Here is a 16,146-nt window from a genome sequence, read left to right as displayed (position 1 = left end):
TAGCTATTTTTATTTGGGCTTTTCTTCCTAGTTTTAAATGATCAATTGATCATAACTTTTAGGAAATAATCTGTATGTGCATGGAAATCTGTTTACACATACAAATTGATTCACAAATATATATCTCAATCCTTCATGTATTTGTATTCTAATCTATTTATCCAACATATAAAAATGTTAAATGAAATAATCTAAGATATCTTTTATAGTGCCTAATATAAAATGCATTATCAATTTATTAAACTTATACTATTAAATGTACAATCTACATATATAATGCAAACAAGGTAACATTTTATTTTCTTTAACTTAAAACAGGCAGGTATTTGTCAATAATGCTCAATATTATTTCATAGAACACAGTGGCAGAAGAAGAGGTAGGTGAAAGGAATTTATATGAAATTCTCCTCTTCTTCTTACTTTTTTACCCCTCAGAACATCATCACTCTCATCAGAAATATTCATGAGAATGAAGAATTATCTCCTCTCAGGCACACTTTGGCTTCCCTCGGACACAGAGTGACACCTGCTCCAGTTTGTTATTTCATAGAATCAGTACAATTGATTCATCAGAAAGATTTGAAAAATGCTAGCATATTGGCAAACTTTTTTGCCATCTCATGGTCTATAATAGAATGACTAAGCATTATTAGGCTATTGCTCAAAATAGTACATAATAAAGAGGTGTATGAATGAGATCATAGTTTTCCTAGCTTTTATATGGGCTTCTGAGCTAAGATCCCTAGAATATGTATTTTGTACCTGCCTAGCATAGCTTGCTATGGAGAGCATTAAAAGAAGAAAGGAGATCAGGGACACTACAAAGAATATGAATACCATGCTAAGGAGAATCTGAGAAGCGAAAAAAATCACATGTATTCTCTATAAAATTGAGTGTCAAGTGTCTTTCCATTTTTACCCATTCTTGATTAGTTCATTAATTGATATTTCCTTCAAAAGGAGACATGTGCACAATGAGAGCATTGCCCCCAATATAATGAGAGAAGCGCCCTGTGAATTTCCTCTTTTATCCCAAAATGGGATTAGAGAAGCTGCCTGTCTTAAGGAAATAGAAGACACTAAGGCAGGGGGTGCAAGTCATGTAGAAATAGTTAGATCCCATCAGAGGATGTCAAACCTTAGCATTAGGCTCTTAGAGTAAGACATGTTCTCATAGGCCATATTGAAAGAATTAGCTATAATCAGTACCTACAGAAAACATCCTGGAGATGGCCAAGCAGCTCAGAATAAAATTAATCAGGGAGACCTCCCGGTTCCTGATCCAGTCAATGCTGTTTATCAATAAAATGAATTCATTCCCAAAAATTGCTGTTATGAATTCTACTGCAGGAATGATCATAGACAGGGTCTCCAGTGTGCTTGATATGTCTGTTGATAGGGAACCTCTGTCTACAATACACCATTGATTGATTGTAACTACATTGTTATAGATTTTTGTGTCCAAAGCTGTGATGTCCGAGAAATATCTTCTTTCTGTTTTATTGATGACCACCAGCAGAGCCTGGAAAGCTCCAAGGTGTACTCCAAAAAAGTTCTCAGTTAAATTGTAAAGTCTACACTTATTTTTCTCAAGGATATCAGCCAGTGACTTTCAAGGAGGATATTATATTCCCTGCTGTTATCGGCACTGGTTATATTTTACACGTAAAGCTTTGCCTTAGAATTTGTATAATTTGAATCCCTTTGTTAACATGCAAAATGGAGACAGGTGATAGTTTTACAATGTCATCCTTAAAATTTATTCATTTTGATCCATTTATCCATCTGACTCATTCATCATGATGGGGCTAGAATTTTTAAGCTCCAATCTGGAAAATGCTGCCATATCTAAAATTTATGATCAGCATATATCTTCATTACCGACCTCACCATTGCAGATTACTTATAAAATACCCAAAACTTAAGAAAATACAGAAAATCCACTCTGTGATGTTTTTCCAAAATCTTTTTAGAGTTCATGGTTGTTTTAAAATATGCTACAAATTTTTTGAAACTCCTTCTATTGACATTTGGAGTACATATACCCTCCACTTTTCGAAAGTTTGCAATAATACATACACCATTTCACTTTTACGAAATACCTACACCAGTAACCTGTTCTTGCTAACTAAAAGAAATCCAAAGAGGATTTTCACTTTTATGTAAAAAGGCAAAATTCAGTTCAGCATTTGTTTTGCAGTGAGCCATTATACAGGCAGTGTGTGCCCTGAGCAGTGAGAGTGGCCTGCTTTTACTATATGTTAGTGTTGTTTTAGGCTTTATGTATCATTTGGTATGATTTGGTAGGTTATTTTGGGGGAGTCTGGGAACACCTCAAAATTTTTCCATATTAATTAATAATAATTGCTTCTTTACTTTATGACATTTCAGCTTAGGGAAGTTTTCATAGGCATACTTTTCTTTCAGATAGAGGGGGAACCTGTACATATCCCCTCTTCTTGAATCTTGGGTTTCTGACTACTTCAGCTAATACAAAATAGCAGAAATGACACTACAGGAATTTAGAAACTAAGCCATAAAAAGCCATACAGCTTTGTTCTTGACTTCTTTACAGTTTTGGGTGGGAAGAAGGGTTGCGGGAGTGAAGGAAAGGTTACCCTATTCATGTTTTTTGTTCTTTAGTGGAGTATGTGAGTCATTCATTTGGGAAACATACTATCTAATATATGAAATAATGCATGTAAATTTTTAGCTTTAGCTGATTTTCTCAAGTTTACTTATACAGGTTTTTCATTTTTGAGTTCTAAATATTATCTTACTTAGAAACCTAATTAGTAGAGTAATTTAATTTATAAACTTAATTTTTAAGTAACATTTTATTGCATTATATTCTATGTAATATCTGCTCTACAGACTCTGTTGAGAACTCTGTTAGAGTATATACGTGGTCCAGGTGTGTAAATGTTTCCTGTATATTTGAAATGACTATGTACATGTTTCTGTTAAGTATAGATTTCACATAAAAGCATTTGACCAATTTTGCTAATTACATTCTTCAACTCTGCTTGATATATCACTTTATAAAATGTGTGTTAAATTCTTACTATTTGTGGATTCATCAGTTTCTCTGATGATTTTAATTTTGCTTTATCTGCTTAGGTACTACATTGTTAGGTGTGTTCAAATTCATGATTATTGCATTTTTTTTCCCATGGATGTTTCCTATTATTACTCTGAAATAACCCTTCTCTAACCATTGGTGCTGTTTGCTTTAAATGTTAGTTTGTCTAATACTTTTGTTTGAAAGTATATTAGTTATATCCAGCTAAATATGACAAATATAAACAAACAATTGAATGCTAGTAACCTAACCATGTGAAAGAGAATCTAAAGTACAAAGATAAGCACTTGTGGCACAAATATGTTCGAGAGAATAGTGCGATTCTATCAGTGACAGGGGATAGGATAATAGATACTGAGAGACAAGTAGCGGCCACTGTGATCATTAGCACATGGTGCATTTTTATCTATTTATTTTTATTTATTTATTTTTTAAGATTTTTATTGGGGAATTGGGGGAGAGGAACAGTATTGGGGAATTGGGGAAGGGTACAAGCCAAGTTGTTCTTTGATCTTCGTTGTGGAGGGCGTCAGTCACCATCTGCCTTCCCATCGGCAGCTCGTGGCCTCTAAGCTCAAGGTGCTGTGTTACAATCTTAGTTGCTGTGGGTGGGCATAGCCACCATCCCATGCGGGAGTCAAACCCGGCAGCCTTGTTGTTAAGAGCACATGCCCTATCCACTGAGCCATCCAGGCGGCAGCTCAGCTGAGGGTGCCAAGTTCAGTCTTAGTTGTGGGTGGGCATAGCCCACCATCAAACAGGCAACCTTGTTGTTAGAAGCACATGTTCTCACCAGCTGAGCCATCCTGCCACCTGTTGGCAGCTCAGCGGTAGCTCAGTTCAGGTGCAGCATCACTGGCCCATGTGGGAATCAAACCAGTGGCCCAGTTGCTCAGAGCTCGCACTCTTAAGCCAACTCTTAACCAACTGAGCCACTCGGCCGGTCCTATCTATTTATTTTCAATCACCATGGTTTTCTGCTTTAGGTATACCTCTTGTAAGCAGAATATAGTTGTGTTTTATTTTCTTATTTAATATAAAACTATGTCTTTTGATAGGAGGTAAAGTAACTTTATTTAAATTTATGGCAATTTCTTATAACATTAGACTTATTTTTACAATCTTATCAGAGTTATACTAGTTTTTTCGATCTCCTTTCTTTTTGTTCTCTTTTCTTGTTTTGGGATTAAATTAAGGAACTTTTTTTCTTCTTCTTCCTGTCTCCATCTACTCTAAGTGTCTATTTCTACATCACAACAACCCCCAAAATTAGTGGCTTAAAACAGCAGCTTATTATTTTTTCTCAAATTTCTGCGGATTGCCTGGCTTGGCCAGACAGTTCTTAATTTAGTAGTCTTTCATTTAGTTGTCATCAGACAATGACTGGGAGCAGAGTCACCTGAAGGCTCAAATGGGCTGGACATCTAAGATGGTTCAGTCCAATGGCTGGCAGTTGATGCAGGTTGTCAGCGAGAAACTCAGCAGAAGCTGTCCGTCAAGATTACTGCAATGGCTTCTTCCTGTGGCTTGGCTTCTCACAGTATGGTGGCTGGGTTCCAAAAGTGAATGTTCTGAAGAACAGGGAGTGAATGATGCCAGTATCATAAAGCTGGGCCTAGAAACTGGCATAGCATTGCCTTTGCCGTATTCTACCCATCAAAGCACTTATAGAGGCTGTCCGGATTCATAGAAAGGAAGTAGACGCCTTGTTGATGGGAGACGTGTCAAAGAGATTATGGCAATTTTTAATCCACTATAACATCTATAATTTCCAAATTATACTTTCTTTTCCTATTTACTCAAGTTATTTAAGCCTGTTAAAATACAAACTTTTTTTATGAAAAAGCAAAATATATCTCCAATTTTCTATTTTCCTCCAATTAAAACTAATTCCTTAGTATCCAGTAGTACTTAATCTTCCGATATATTTTTAAGTATTCTACTATCTTAAAATAGATCCTATAACTGTTCCAGCATTTGAAGCTTGTCCCTGTAGGAGGATAATTATATGTCAAATAACACAAATTTGAAGACAGAACTAACAAAAACTATTGGAAATTACGGAAGATAGTGAATATATCATAATTGTAACAGGAAATTCAAAGATATTTTTATTTAACAGATTAAAGAGATAAAAATAAGAGTACCAATGTTTTGAATAATATAGTAAATATATTTAATACTATACTTATGTGTCAAACTTTGTAACTTAAAGCAAAAATACACTGTTTCCTATCGAATGTAAAGAAAATAAAATGGAATTATACAGTGTACCTTTAAAAATGAGATTATCATAACCTTAGAAAATAATTTGAAAGTGGAAATCAAATATAAATCAAGCCACTTGTATTCTTGAAATAGTTATATAATGTAAACACCTGCTCAAACAGAAAACTTAAATTTACTAACAATTTTGAAAATAAAATAGTGTGAATAGACAAGTGAAAACTAATGTGATTTTGTTGACATAATAACCAGAAGGCATTTTAGATAGTTTATAATGATTTTATAATGCAATAAGGAGTATTGAAAATAAATTAAGTAAAAATTAAACTCAAATAATTAGAAAAGGAGAAATAAGCCTGAGAGAGAATAAATAAGAATTAATTAAAATAAATAAAAGTAATATTAAATGGATAAAAAGAAATTACTCATAAATTCAGGACTAACAGTAATAACTTTTTGAAAATATAATAGAATTGACCAAAATCTGTTAAAATTCTTAAATTACAAAAGGAAACAAATAAACCATCTTAGAAATAACCAGGTGAAGCCCAAGAAAAGTATTTAAAAAGAGGGGCCAAGTTTTTTTTTTTTTTACATTCTGAAAAGCTTAAAATGTTTCCCACATTTTGGTCCCACAAAATGGTCAATTTATACAGATATAAAATACAAAATGACTTATGATGTACAAAATGACATTAACATATACAGTAATACCTTGCTTTGCGAGCATAATTTATTCTGTAAACAAACTACTCGTATTGCAAGACATCACTCGTTTACCAAGTTAAAATGTATTAGAAATGCTTGCTCGTCTTGCGGAAGACTCGCAAACCACGTTACTCACAATCCAAGGTTTTACTGTATTAACCATAAGTTAAAGCACTTAAAATCTAAGTAAAATATTACATTTAACAGAAGGTTGACTCTTCCCAAAGTTGCTGACTATAAGTGGTTTCATAAAATATTTTTTCAAATAACAGTCCTTAAACATGAACAGAAATGTCCCAAGTTTTTGAATAGAAAAATATAATCCTGCCATGACTACTCTAATAAATATAATAACTAATATAGCTCACTTTAAAAACTAAAATGTTTTCAAACAAGTTTGAGTGGTATATTATTAATTAGATGATGATCAAGCAGGCTTTATTCCAGAAATGTTAAGGAGTGTTCATTACTTCTTTTTATAAATCAGAATAGGAAAGAAAATATAATCACCTCAAAATACATCAGTATTGTCTTTGATGATCTAGAACACATTTAAAAAAAATAATTCTTGTAAAAAAGCTATGGAAATTTTCTGAACATTAAAATTATGTATCTCTAAGTAACTGCTAACCTATGTGTATCTCACTGGAGAATTCTCTAATAAAAAAAGTTACAAAGTAACAGTCCTATCAGTGTAGTGGATATTCTTACTTAGCATTAGACAAACAAGCGCATAAATATATATATATTCAAACGGAAGGAGTGAAATTATTACTACAGGTAAATCTCTTTTACTATGCAGAAAAGAACAGAAAATCAACTTAAAGTAAGAAATAAAAAACGTAACAGTTGAATATCATAACTGGTTGTTAATTCAATTTTTAAAAATCTTTGTAATTACACAATAACCAACTAGCAAATATCATAAGAAAGTAACTATTCATAAAGGAACCAAAAGACATATCTTCTCTTTTTTTATAATACTTTTATAGCAACCATCTGATTCTTTTTTTATTCTGATTTATTTCCACTTCAGAGTATAAAATCAGCTTCTTTCCTGGTGATGTGCTCTTCTGGTGATATATTTTTTTGTACCACAGGAGTCTGCAGCTCTGGCTGCTGGAAATGCTTGAACACATGGAGTATAAATATAAGTGTACATATTGGGTGTGGGATAGCTCTGCCATGTGCAGACTTCATGTTTGGTAGGACAAAGCTTGCTCTTCCAGTCCTAGTACATATAGTCAATTCAGTCATTCATTCAAATATTTGATTGATCAAATATATTGAACTGCTTTGGGTGCCAGACTCTCTTTAAGGTCCTCCAGCTACTATACTGAACAATTTTAACAAGTTTGCTAGTTTTATGAATCATGCATCCTACTCTAGTGACAGAGAATAATAGACAGCATTTCATTATATTCAAAAGTTAACAATATTTGCCCCTGTGAATGTTTATCCTTTATTTCTCTACTTGAACTTGATTTTAAATAAACTTGGACATACTAGATTAAGTCCAATTTCTTTCTATCATCAAATCAATCCTGTAAAAGTTACGTGTACCTGAAACTCATGCATTTGTTTCTCATAAACTTTTCTCTCTAATCTTTTCTTAATGTCTGTTCTGTTTTCTACTCACCAGTGACCCAGAAGTGTATGATTAAATATAATTTACATTTTAGAAACCCTCAAATTAAGATTTCAAATTCAATGACAATTATAAGCTAAAACATTGAACATTTATGCATTAAATTCTAAATAGTTTGTGTACATATATAAAGGTTAAAATGGGAAATATCAATCAATGAATTTCCAAGGAAATTTGCAGTTTCCTGATAATGTATAAAGCTATATATCATGAAACATTGAATGAAAAGGCAATAAAGTAGATTGAGTGAGTGAAATACAGACTGTTTCTTGATTCTGAGAAGTTTCTAACAAATGTTCGTAAATTGATTCTTACAATAGAAAACTGATATGCATAAAAAGTATCTTTCACATTTCAGTAAATATATGTTTACCATTTATATTTTTGACATTTTTATTAAAATTGTCCAAAGAAATAAAAGCAAATACTATTGTATTTATACCATTTGTTGCTAGCAAAAGCTCTTAAAATTAGATAACCTCTTCAATTTTTCATCTCTGTATGAATATGTTAAATATATATATACATACATATATACACACACACATATATATATACATGTAACTAACATTTAATAAGCATGTAGAAGAGTCTATTCCAGATAAACATTTAAAAATATTAAATATTATGTATTACAGAAAAACCTCAAAGCAGGGTAAAATACCATATAAAAATTCCTTAACATTTTTTCTTGTAGATTATACCAAGGGTGTTCAAAAATATAGACATATGACTTTTGTTCATCTTTTGTTATCGGTATATATTGAGTATTACAATTTTCATAGTTTTTTTTCTTTCTTAAAATGTGTATACATTTTTTTGGCAATCTCTGTATATGGTGTTCTCTGGAATGGTCTATGAATCTGAGGGTTTCCTAGCTTTCAACAGCACCTCAGCTGCCAACAGCATCAAATGTGAAGCCTTTCTTTGCTTACTGTTTCCCAGAATCAGGATAAATGAGTGGACTGAAAGATAAACATTTGCGGTAGCCTCTCTCCAAGCAAAAAGACCAGTTTATTCTGCATCACCTCAGCATGCACAAATTCTATGAATAGAGACAGGAAGTAAACAGCAACTAGTAAGGGGAAAGATATCACACTTTTTGTGGCTCTTATATGGGCCTTCACGCTAGGATCTCTGAATCCTGTTGCACTGTGTTCATATTCTTGAGATGTTTCCATAGGGAGAAGATTAACAGAACAAATAAATTCAGGGGTATCAAAAAGGGTAAAAAGGATCCCACAATGAATATAATCAGTTTTGAAAAGTTTTTAGTGTCACTCCTTTTAGGGTTCAAAGTCATGTTTCTTTCACACGGATGTATCTGGATATTAATATATATGCTTATCATAGTAAGATTTAAAGGAAAAATATTAGTGCTCCCAGAAACATGACCAGAACTACCATTTCAACTCTATGCTTTAGGTGAAGAAAAACACGATTTGAAAAATTGGCTATCTTGAGAAAATAAAAAAGACTGAGGCCTGTGGCAAACCAGTTGCTAAAATGATTGGTCATAACCCTGGCAATACTAAAAAGTATATTTTTCATTCTATTCATGTATAAAAATGGGTAAAACTCCTTTGTAAACAAACTGATCATTATTACCCAAATCAGACAAATTCTAGTGATGGCTAAAGCCGTCAGGATTTCATCAGCCAAGGAGATCTTTCATCTATTGAGCCTGTCAATGCAGTTCACCAGTGTAATGAATCCATTCCCCAAAATACCAACTATAAATTCTGTATTTACTAAAATGGTGAGGAAGATTTGCAAGGCATTTACTATGTGTGCAAAGAGAGAGCTTCAATGTTGAATTGCAATGTTGACAATTTATTGATTTACCACATTTAAATAATATGCATACTTATTTCTTGGATATACAGTTAATTTCTTTCTTAAAAAAATAATCATGGGGCTGGCTAAGTGGCACATTGATTAAGAGTTGGCTTGGGATGCCAGCTCTGAGCAGTAGGGCCCCAGTTCGGATCCCACATGAGGGCCAGTGATGCTGCGCCCTCTACAGCTAAGATAGTGAACAACAGCTCGACCTGGAACTGGGCTGCTGTGAATTGCCAGTGATGGCATAGGCTGCAGTGAGGCTGCCGTAAGCTACCATGAGTGGCTGGCAGCCGGCGTGAGCTGCCAAGAGCCGCCGTGAGTGGCCGTCCAGTGGCCGGCGACCAATATGCCTCAGCTGGGAAGAGCACAATGATAATACCAACATGAGCCAGTGAAGCAACGTCCTCCACAACTAGACTGAAGAACAAAAAGGACAGCAACTTGTCTGTTCCCTTCCCCGATTCCCCAACGCCATTTCCCTCCCCCAATTCCCCAATAAAATCTTTAAAAAAAAATCATAGGCTTAATATCAAGCTGAAAGCACTAAGGTGTGCTAACAAATGGGCGCATAGCTCTCTTTTAAAAATTATTTTCTCCCATACAGTTAGCTATACTCTGCACCAGGCACTATATGTTCTCAACATAAAATGAAATTTCTCCTACTTGATGGTGAAAGAAAAACTGAACTCTCATTTGCTAACATGCAAGTAAAGACATATTCTCTTTCATTATTTTGCAATGCTCACTTTATTTACTAATCTCTACATAATTTGGTCATCAATTTCAGCTGTTATCAGTAACAATAAAAAATTCAATGCCAAGAGCTCTAATATACAGTAAATATCTATATGAGCAGATGGAGTTTGGTGAGCACTAAAATCATCACTACTAGGGCTGGCCAAGTGACTCAGCTGGTTAAGAGCTCGCTCAAGAGTGCGAGCTCTGAGCAACAGCAGTTCTATTCCTGGCCCGAGCTGAGCTGCTGCTGAGCTGCCAACAGGTGGCAGGATGGCTCAGCTGAAATAAATAAATAAATAAATAAATAAATAAATAAATAAATAAATAAATAAATAAAATAAAATCGTCACCACTGAGGTGCAATGAAGAAAGGCTGAAGGGACAGTTCCATAATTTATCCAAAGCATTCAAGTTTCCTAAGTGAACCCATCAAAGCCACAACTCCTCAAGGTTGATAATTTATATTTATTTATCAATAAACTCTTTGTAGGTGACCAAACACACACACCTTGCAGAAAAGCCTTATGGGATTATTGTCCAGGAATGGCTTTTTTTTGACAACAAGAAAATGAGGCTCAGAAAATCCAGAATCATCTGGATTCAAAACGTCTTGCTTTTCTTTCGAAAAATTTAGACTTTCGTTCCTTCATGAATATTTATTCAGCTTCTCTTAATTTTAAAAATCATATTATGTAAGATATTTTAGAAACATGATTACTCTTGATGTTATTTAATGCTTACCTGAAAATATGCAGCATACTTTGGGAACCATTTAAAGGGCTTTTGAGCAGCGGTAGGACTCTATCAATGGAACTCTAATCTTTATGGATAAAACAGTCTGTCAGTTAAAGCTAGATATGGGCAATACGAAAGGGCTCATCTGCAGAGCATGAATTGTCCTCACTTAGTGCCCCTCCACCTCTCAGTAATACCCATCCCTCTACAGTCAGCAAAGGCATTTGAGCTGTTGTTTTTTTTCCTCTCCCCCACCCCCAACCCCCACCTCTGAGCCATTGTTCTCAGTCTAGTTGTGGAGGATGCAGCTCACTGGCCCATGTATTATGATCATTGTGCTGTACCTGGCTGAGGCAGTCAGTTGCTGGCCATTAGCCAGCTGCTCATGGCAGCCCAGCTCCAGGTCAAGTCATTGTTCACAATCTCAGCTGTAGAGAGCACAGCTTGCTGGCCCAGCTTACTGGCCCATGTGGGAATTGAACTGGCAGCCCTGTTCAGAGCTTGCACGCTTATCAACTGAGCTATCCGGCCACCCCACCTTTGAGTTTTATTAAGTTTTTCTTACATCTTCTCAGAAACAGCTGCTCTCTGTTAAATCAAAATTCAATGTAAGTAAGTAATTACAGGTTTCCTAAACAAGATGGTAGAGTAAAATCGTAATACATATTCTTATTTCTTCAAAAAATTTTCAAAAGCAATATTGAAGTAATAAACCAAGTCAACAAAGTCCTGTAAAACTGTCAATATTACCCTCCAAGTTAGAGGAACCCAGACTGAGGAATTAAAGAGGCAAAAATGGAGAAGGTTAGAAGCCCCAACATACAACCCAGGCAGAGGTAGGGTGAGCATGCCAGGCTTGGCATCTTCCAGGGCATTGAGCTGAACTTGAGGAACACGCAAACGCCCACAGAAGTGTTAACAAAAATGGGTTCATAGAATAGTCTCTGAAACCGAACTTTCATGGGACTTCAGAAGATTAAACAGTACCTAAGTCCCAGGAAAGGTAGGACTCACCCCAAAAGATTTCTCAGCTATTACTCTCCTATTCCCCCACTGTACATATACATGCACGAATCCACATGTGCATATGCACACACACACACACACACACACACACACACACACCTGCTGCATTCTGCATTCAAAAAGTAGCCCTTGTGGAAAGACAAAACAGCTTCATATGATGTACAGAGAGCAACAAGGAGAATGCCTACGCATTGTATCACAATAAACAAGGCCTGGGACCCAACAGACAGAAGAGGAATAGGAAGTGAAGAGATTGGATTCTTCTAAAGTTGCAAAGAGAAGGTTTCTGTAGACATATTTGTATGTAACTTTCATCCTGAATTGTTTTTAATATACTAATTGGGGTATAATTAAGATACAAATATGCTCTACATATTTAAAGTGTACAATTTGATGAATATTACATATTTATATTATCTGTGAAACAATCACCTTAATCAAGAAAACACATATATTACCCCAAAAAGTTTCCTCATGCTTCTGTGTAATTGCTCCTTCCCACCCTTCCCCATCCTTCACTGCACACTTCTACCACCATCACAATCACCATTCCCAGGCATCCACTTTCTCTCACTATATGTTAGTTTCCATATTCTAGAATGTTATATAAAAGGAATCATACATCATAACTCTTTATCCAATGTCTTTCACTCAGCATAATTATGACAAAATTCATCCATGTTGTTGCATACATCAACAGTTCATTCTTTTTTTAAATTACTGAATACTACTCCATTGTATAAAATATTTATCCATTCACTTGTTGATGGGTATATGAATTGGTGGGATATAAACTAGCAGAACTACTTTGAAGCAGACATACATAAATTTCTTAAAAAGTTAAACATACACCTATTACATGATCCAGACATTCTATTATTTGATATTTGCCCAAAAGAAATAAAAGCATATGCCCATGCAAAAACTTGATGAGAATGTTCATAGTAGCTTTATTTTTAATACCTCCTAAATTTTAACTGAAATAAGAAATTATTTAGTAAATAATTTTGTCTCTAAGAAAGTATTTTATGACAAAATAACTACAAATTAATGGATTAAAATTAACTTTATCAAACTTTAAATATGATTTATCTTAGAAAAGAAAATTTAAATTTAAAAACTACAAGTTATTCAAAGAAATTTTTGAATAGGAACTTCCATTTCTGAGCAAAATGGGATAATTTGGACCAGAATTACCCTCCTGTCTGAAAATAAAAAGTCAGACAAACTATATGAAATAACAGATTTCAAGGAAGTAAACATCAGGCAGTGAAGAACAGTGATCCCTGAGAGATAGAAAACAAATGAGATGAGCCTTCTGATAGATCCAGAAGATGGCGTTCAGAAAGTTTTCAGGCCATGGTGCAGGGATGGGAACCTAGCTGGAGCACAGTGAGCTTCCCAAGTCAGAGACTCTGTTGAGAATCCAGGAGACTAAGCCTGCTACAATTTGCATCACAGAGTACCAGAAAGGAGAGACAATTACAGAGATCTATGAAGTGTCCCTATCAAGGATTCAGCACAGAATTAATAAACACATACCTATGAGGAAACAAGGCTGGGAAAGAACCATCCAAGAGGGTTAGAGAAAACAGGTACCAGGACACACAAAGGGCACAGAAGATTGTCTGTCCCTACCAGTAAAACTATATGCTATAGGCAAAATGCTTGTCAAAATGCATCAAATTAAGTTGTTAAATCCTCACGTGCAATGTGATGATATTGGATGTGGGGCCTTTGGGAGATGGTTAGTTTATGACTGTGGAGCCTTCATGAATGGGATTAGTACCCTTATAAAAGAGACCCAAAGACCTCCATTGCCTGTTCTGCCATGTGAGAACACAGTAAGATGGCTGTCTATGAACTAAGAAGTGGTTAAGACACCAAATCTGCCAGCTCCTTGAGGTTGGACTTCCAAGCCAACAGAATTGAGAAAAATAGATTTCTATTGTGTATATGCCATGCAGTTCACAAGTTTGTTTTGTTGTTGTTATAGTGGCCCAAATGGAATAAAACTCTGAGAAATCTCATATTTCACAAGACTCTAGGTAGACTGACTACATAGAAAGATCTTGCTTCAGTGGTGGAAAATGATTAGCTCTCAGCTAATACTGCTCTGGTCCTGCTTAACAAATTTTAAAAGCAAGACCCAAAAGGATTAAACTAATTCCAAGTAATTTAACTGCATCACAGAATAAAGCTCATAAATATCTATAGGACCACAAAAATATACAGCACTCAAAAAGGTAAAAATTTATGGCCTGACATCCAATCAAAGGTTATCAGTTCTGCAAAGAAGCCTTAAAATATGGCCCAAAATGAAAAAAAAAAATTAAACAAAGCCAACCTACAACTGGCATAGGTATTAGAGTTAACAGACAAGGGACATTGAAAGTTGTTATAAAAATTGCATTCCAGGCGTCCACAAAGTTAAGATACAAGGAGGGTATTAATAAAGACCCCAATGGAACTCCTAGAAATTAAAGCTACAATATCTGAGATGAAAAATACACTGGATGGGATTAACATCAGATTAAACAGTGCAGAAGAAAACATGAGTAAACTTGAAGACATAGAAATGGAAACTATCTAAAATGAAACAAGAAGGTAAAATAATTTAAAAAAAAAATAAAAAGCATCATTCAGCTTTGGAGACATTCAAGGGGCCTAGTAGATGTGTAATTAGAGTGGCCTAAAAGGCGAGGCTGGGTAGAAGAAATAATGACCCAAATTCTCCCAAATATGATGAAAACTATAAACCCATAGACCCGAGAAGGTCAGTATGCCCCAAGCACAAGAAACAAAGCAAAAATTACACCAAAACACATCATAATCAAATTTCTCAAAGTAGTTTTAAAAAGAAAATATTAAATAGCCAGGGGAAAAGTTATGCTGAGAGGAACAAATAAGGATGATAGAATATTTCTTTAAAAAAATAACATAAGAATCTAGTGTAACAACATCTTTAAAGTACTGAAAGAGAGACTAAACCTCTCAACCTAGAATACCCAGACAAAATAGTTTTTAAAACTAAAGGAGAAATAGACTTTTTTAGACATAAAAAGCAAAGAGAATTCACAACAGCAGACCCACACTCAAGATATATTAAAGGACGTTGTCCAGGCAGAAAGAAAATGATGCCAGTTGGAAATAAGAATCTACACAAAGGCATACACAGCATCAGATATGGAAACTACGTGAATAAATATGTAAGATTTTTCTCTTTTTATTTAATTTAAAAAAGATAATTGTTTAAAAATAACATGGAGTTTTAATACATGCAAAAGTAAAATATAATATTTTTCTAGAATAAAGTAACTAATAATAAGGACAATACTTTTGAAATTGGATATGATAAAAAGGAAAAGGATATATAATTTAATAAATTCTTCTAAATTGGACACTGGTGTTAACACCCCCCAGGTTAAAAAATAATAATGAAGCTCACTACATTCTCCTTCCTGATCACACCACCTGTTTCACTCAAAAATAGAACCCACCATCTTTGTGGAAGTAATTTCCATAATTTTCTTTGTTGTTTTAATACCTAAATGTGATTTCTGTATATTATAGCTTATAATAGTTTTGCCTGCAACTAGGTTTTAGGAATTTAAATCACTTATGTGGGTTTTTGTTTATTGATTTTTTGGTGGTGGAAGAGGTCTAGTTCCTTTCATTTAAAATAATATTTAAGGGCCAGCCGAGTGGCTCAGTTGGTTAAGAGTTGGCTTGGGAGCACAAGCTCTGAGCAGCAGAGCCACCAGTTCGGTTCCCACATGAGCCAGTGACGCTGTGCCCTCTACAGCTAAGATGGTGAACAACAGCTCAACCTGGAGCTGGGCTGTCATGACTGGCCGGCGATGGTGTAGACTGCAGTGGGCTGCAGTGGGCTGCCATAAGCTACCATGAGTGGCTGACAGCCAGCATATGCGGCTGGCAGCCGGCAAGAACTGCTGTGAGCTGCTGTGAGCTGCTGTGAGCTGCCATGAGCTGCCATTTAATTGCCGGTGACCCACTGCCTCAGCCAGGAAGAGCGCAATGATCATAATACCAACATGGGCCAGTGAAGTAACGTCCTCCACAACTAGACTGAAGAACAAAAGGACAGCAACTTGTCTGTTCCCCTTCCCCAATTCCCCAA

This window comes from Hipposideros armiger, unplaced genomic scaffold (assembly GCF_001890085.2).
Source record: "Hipposideros armiger isolate ML-2016 unplaced genomic scaffold, ASM189008v1 scaffold_2099, whole genome shotgun sequence".
Classification (NCBI taxonomy): Eukaryota; Metazoa; Chordata; class Mammalia; order Chiroptera; family Hipposideridae; genus Hipposideros; species Hipposideros armiger.
The sequence above is the reverse complement of the archived record's forward strand: the minus strand, read 5'-3'. Positions refer to the sequence as shown.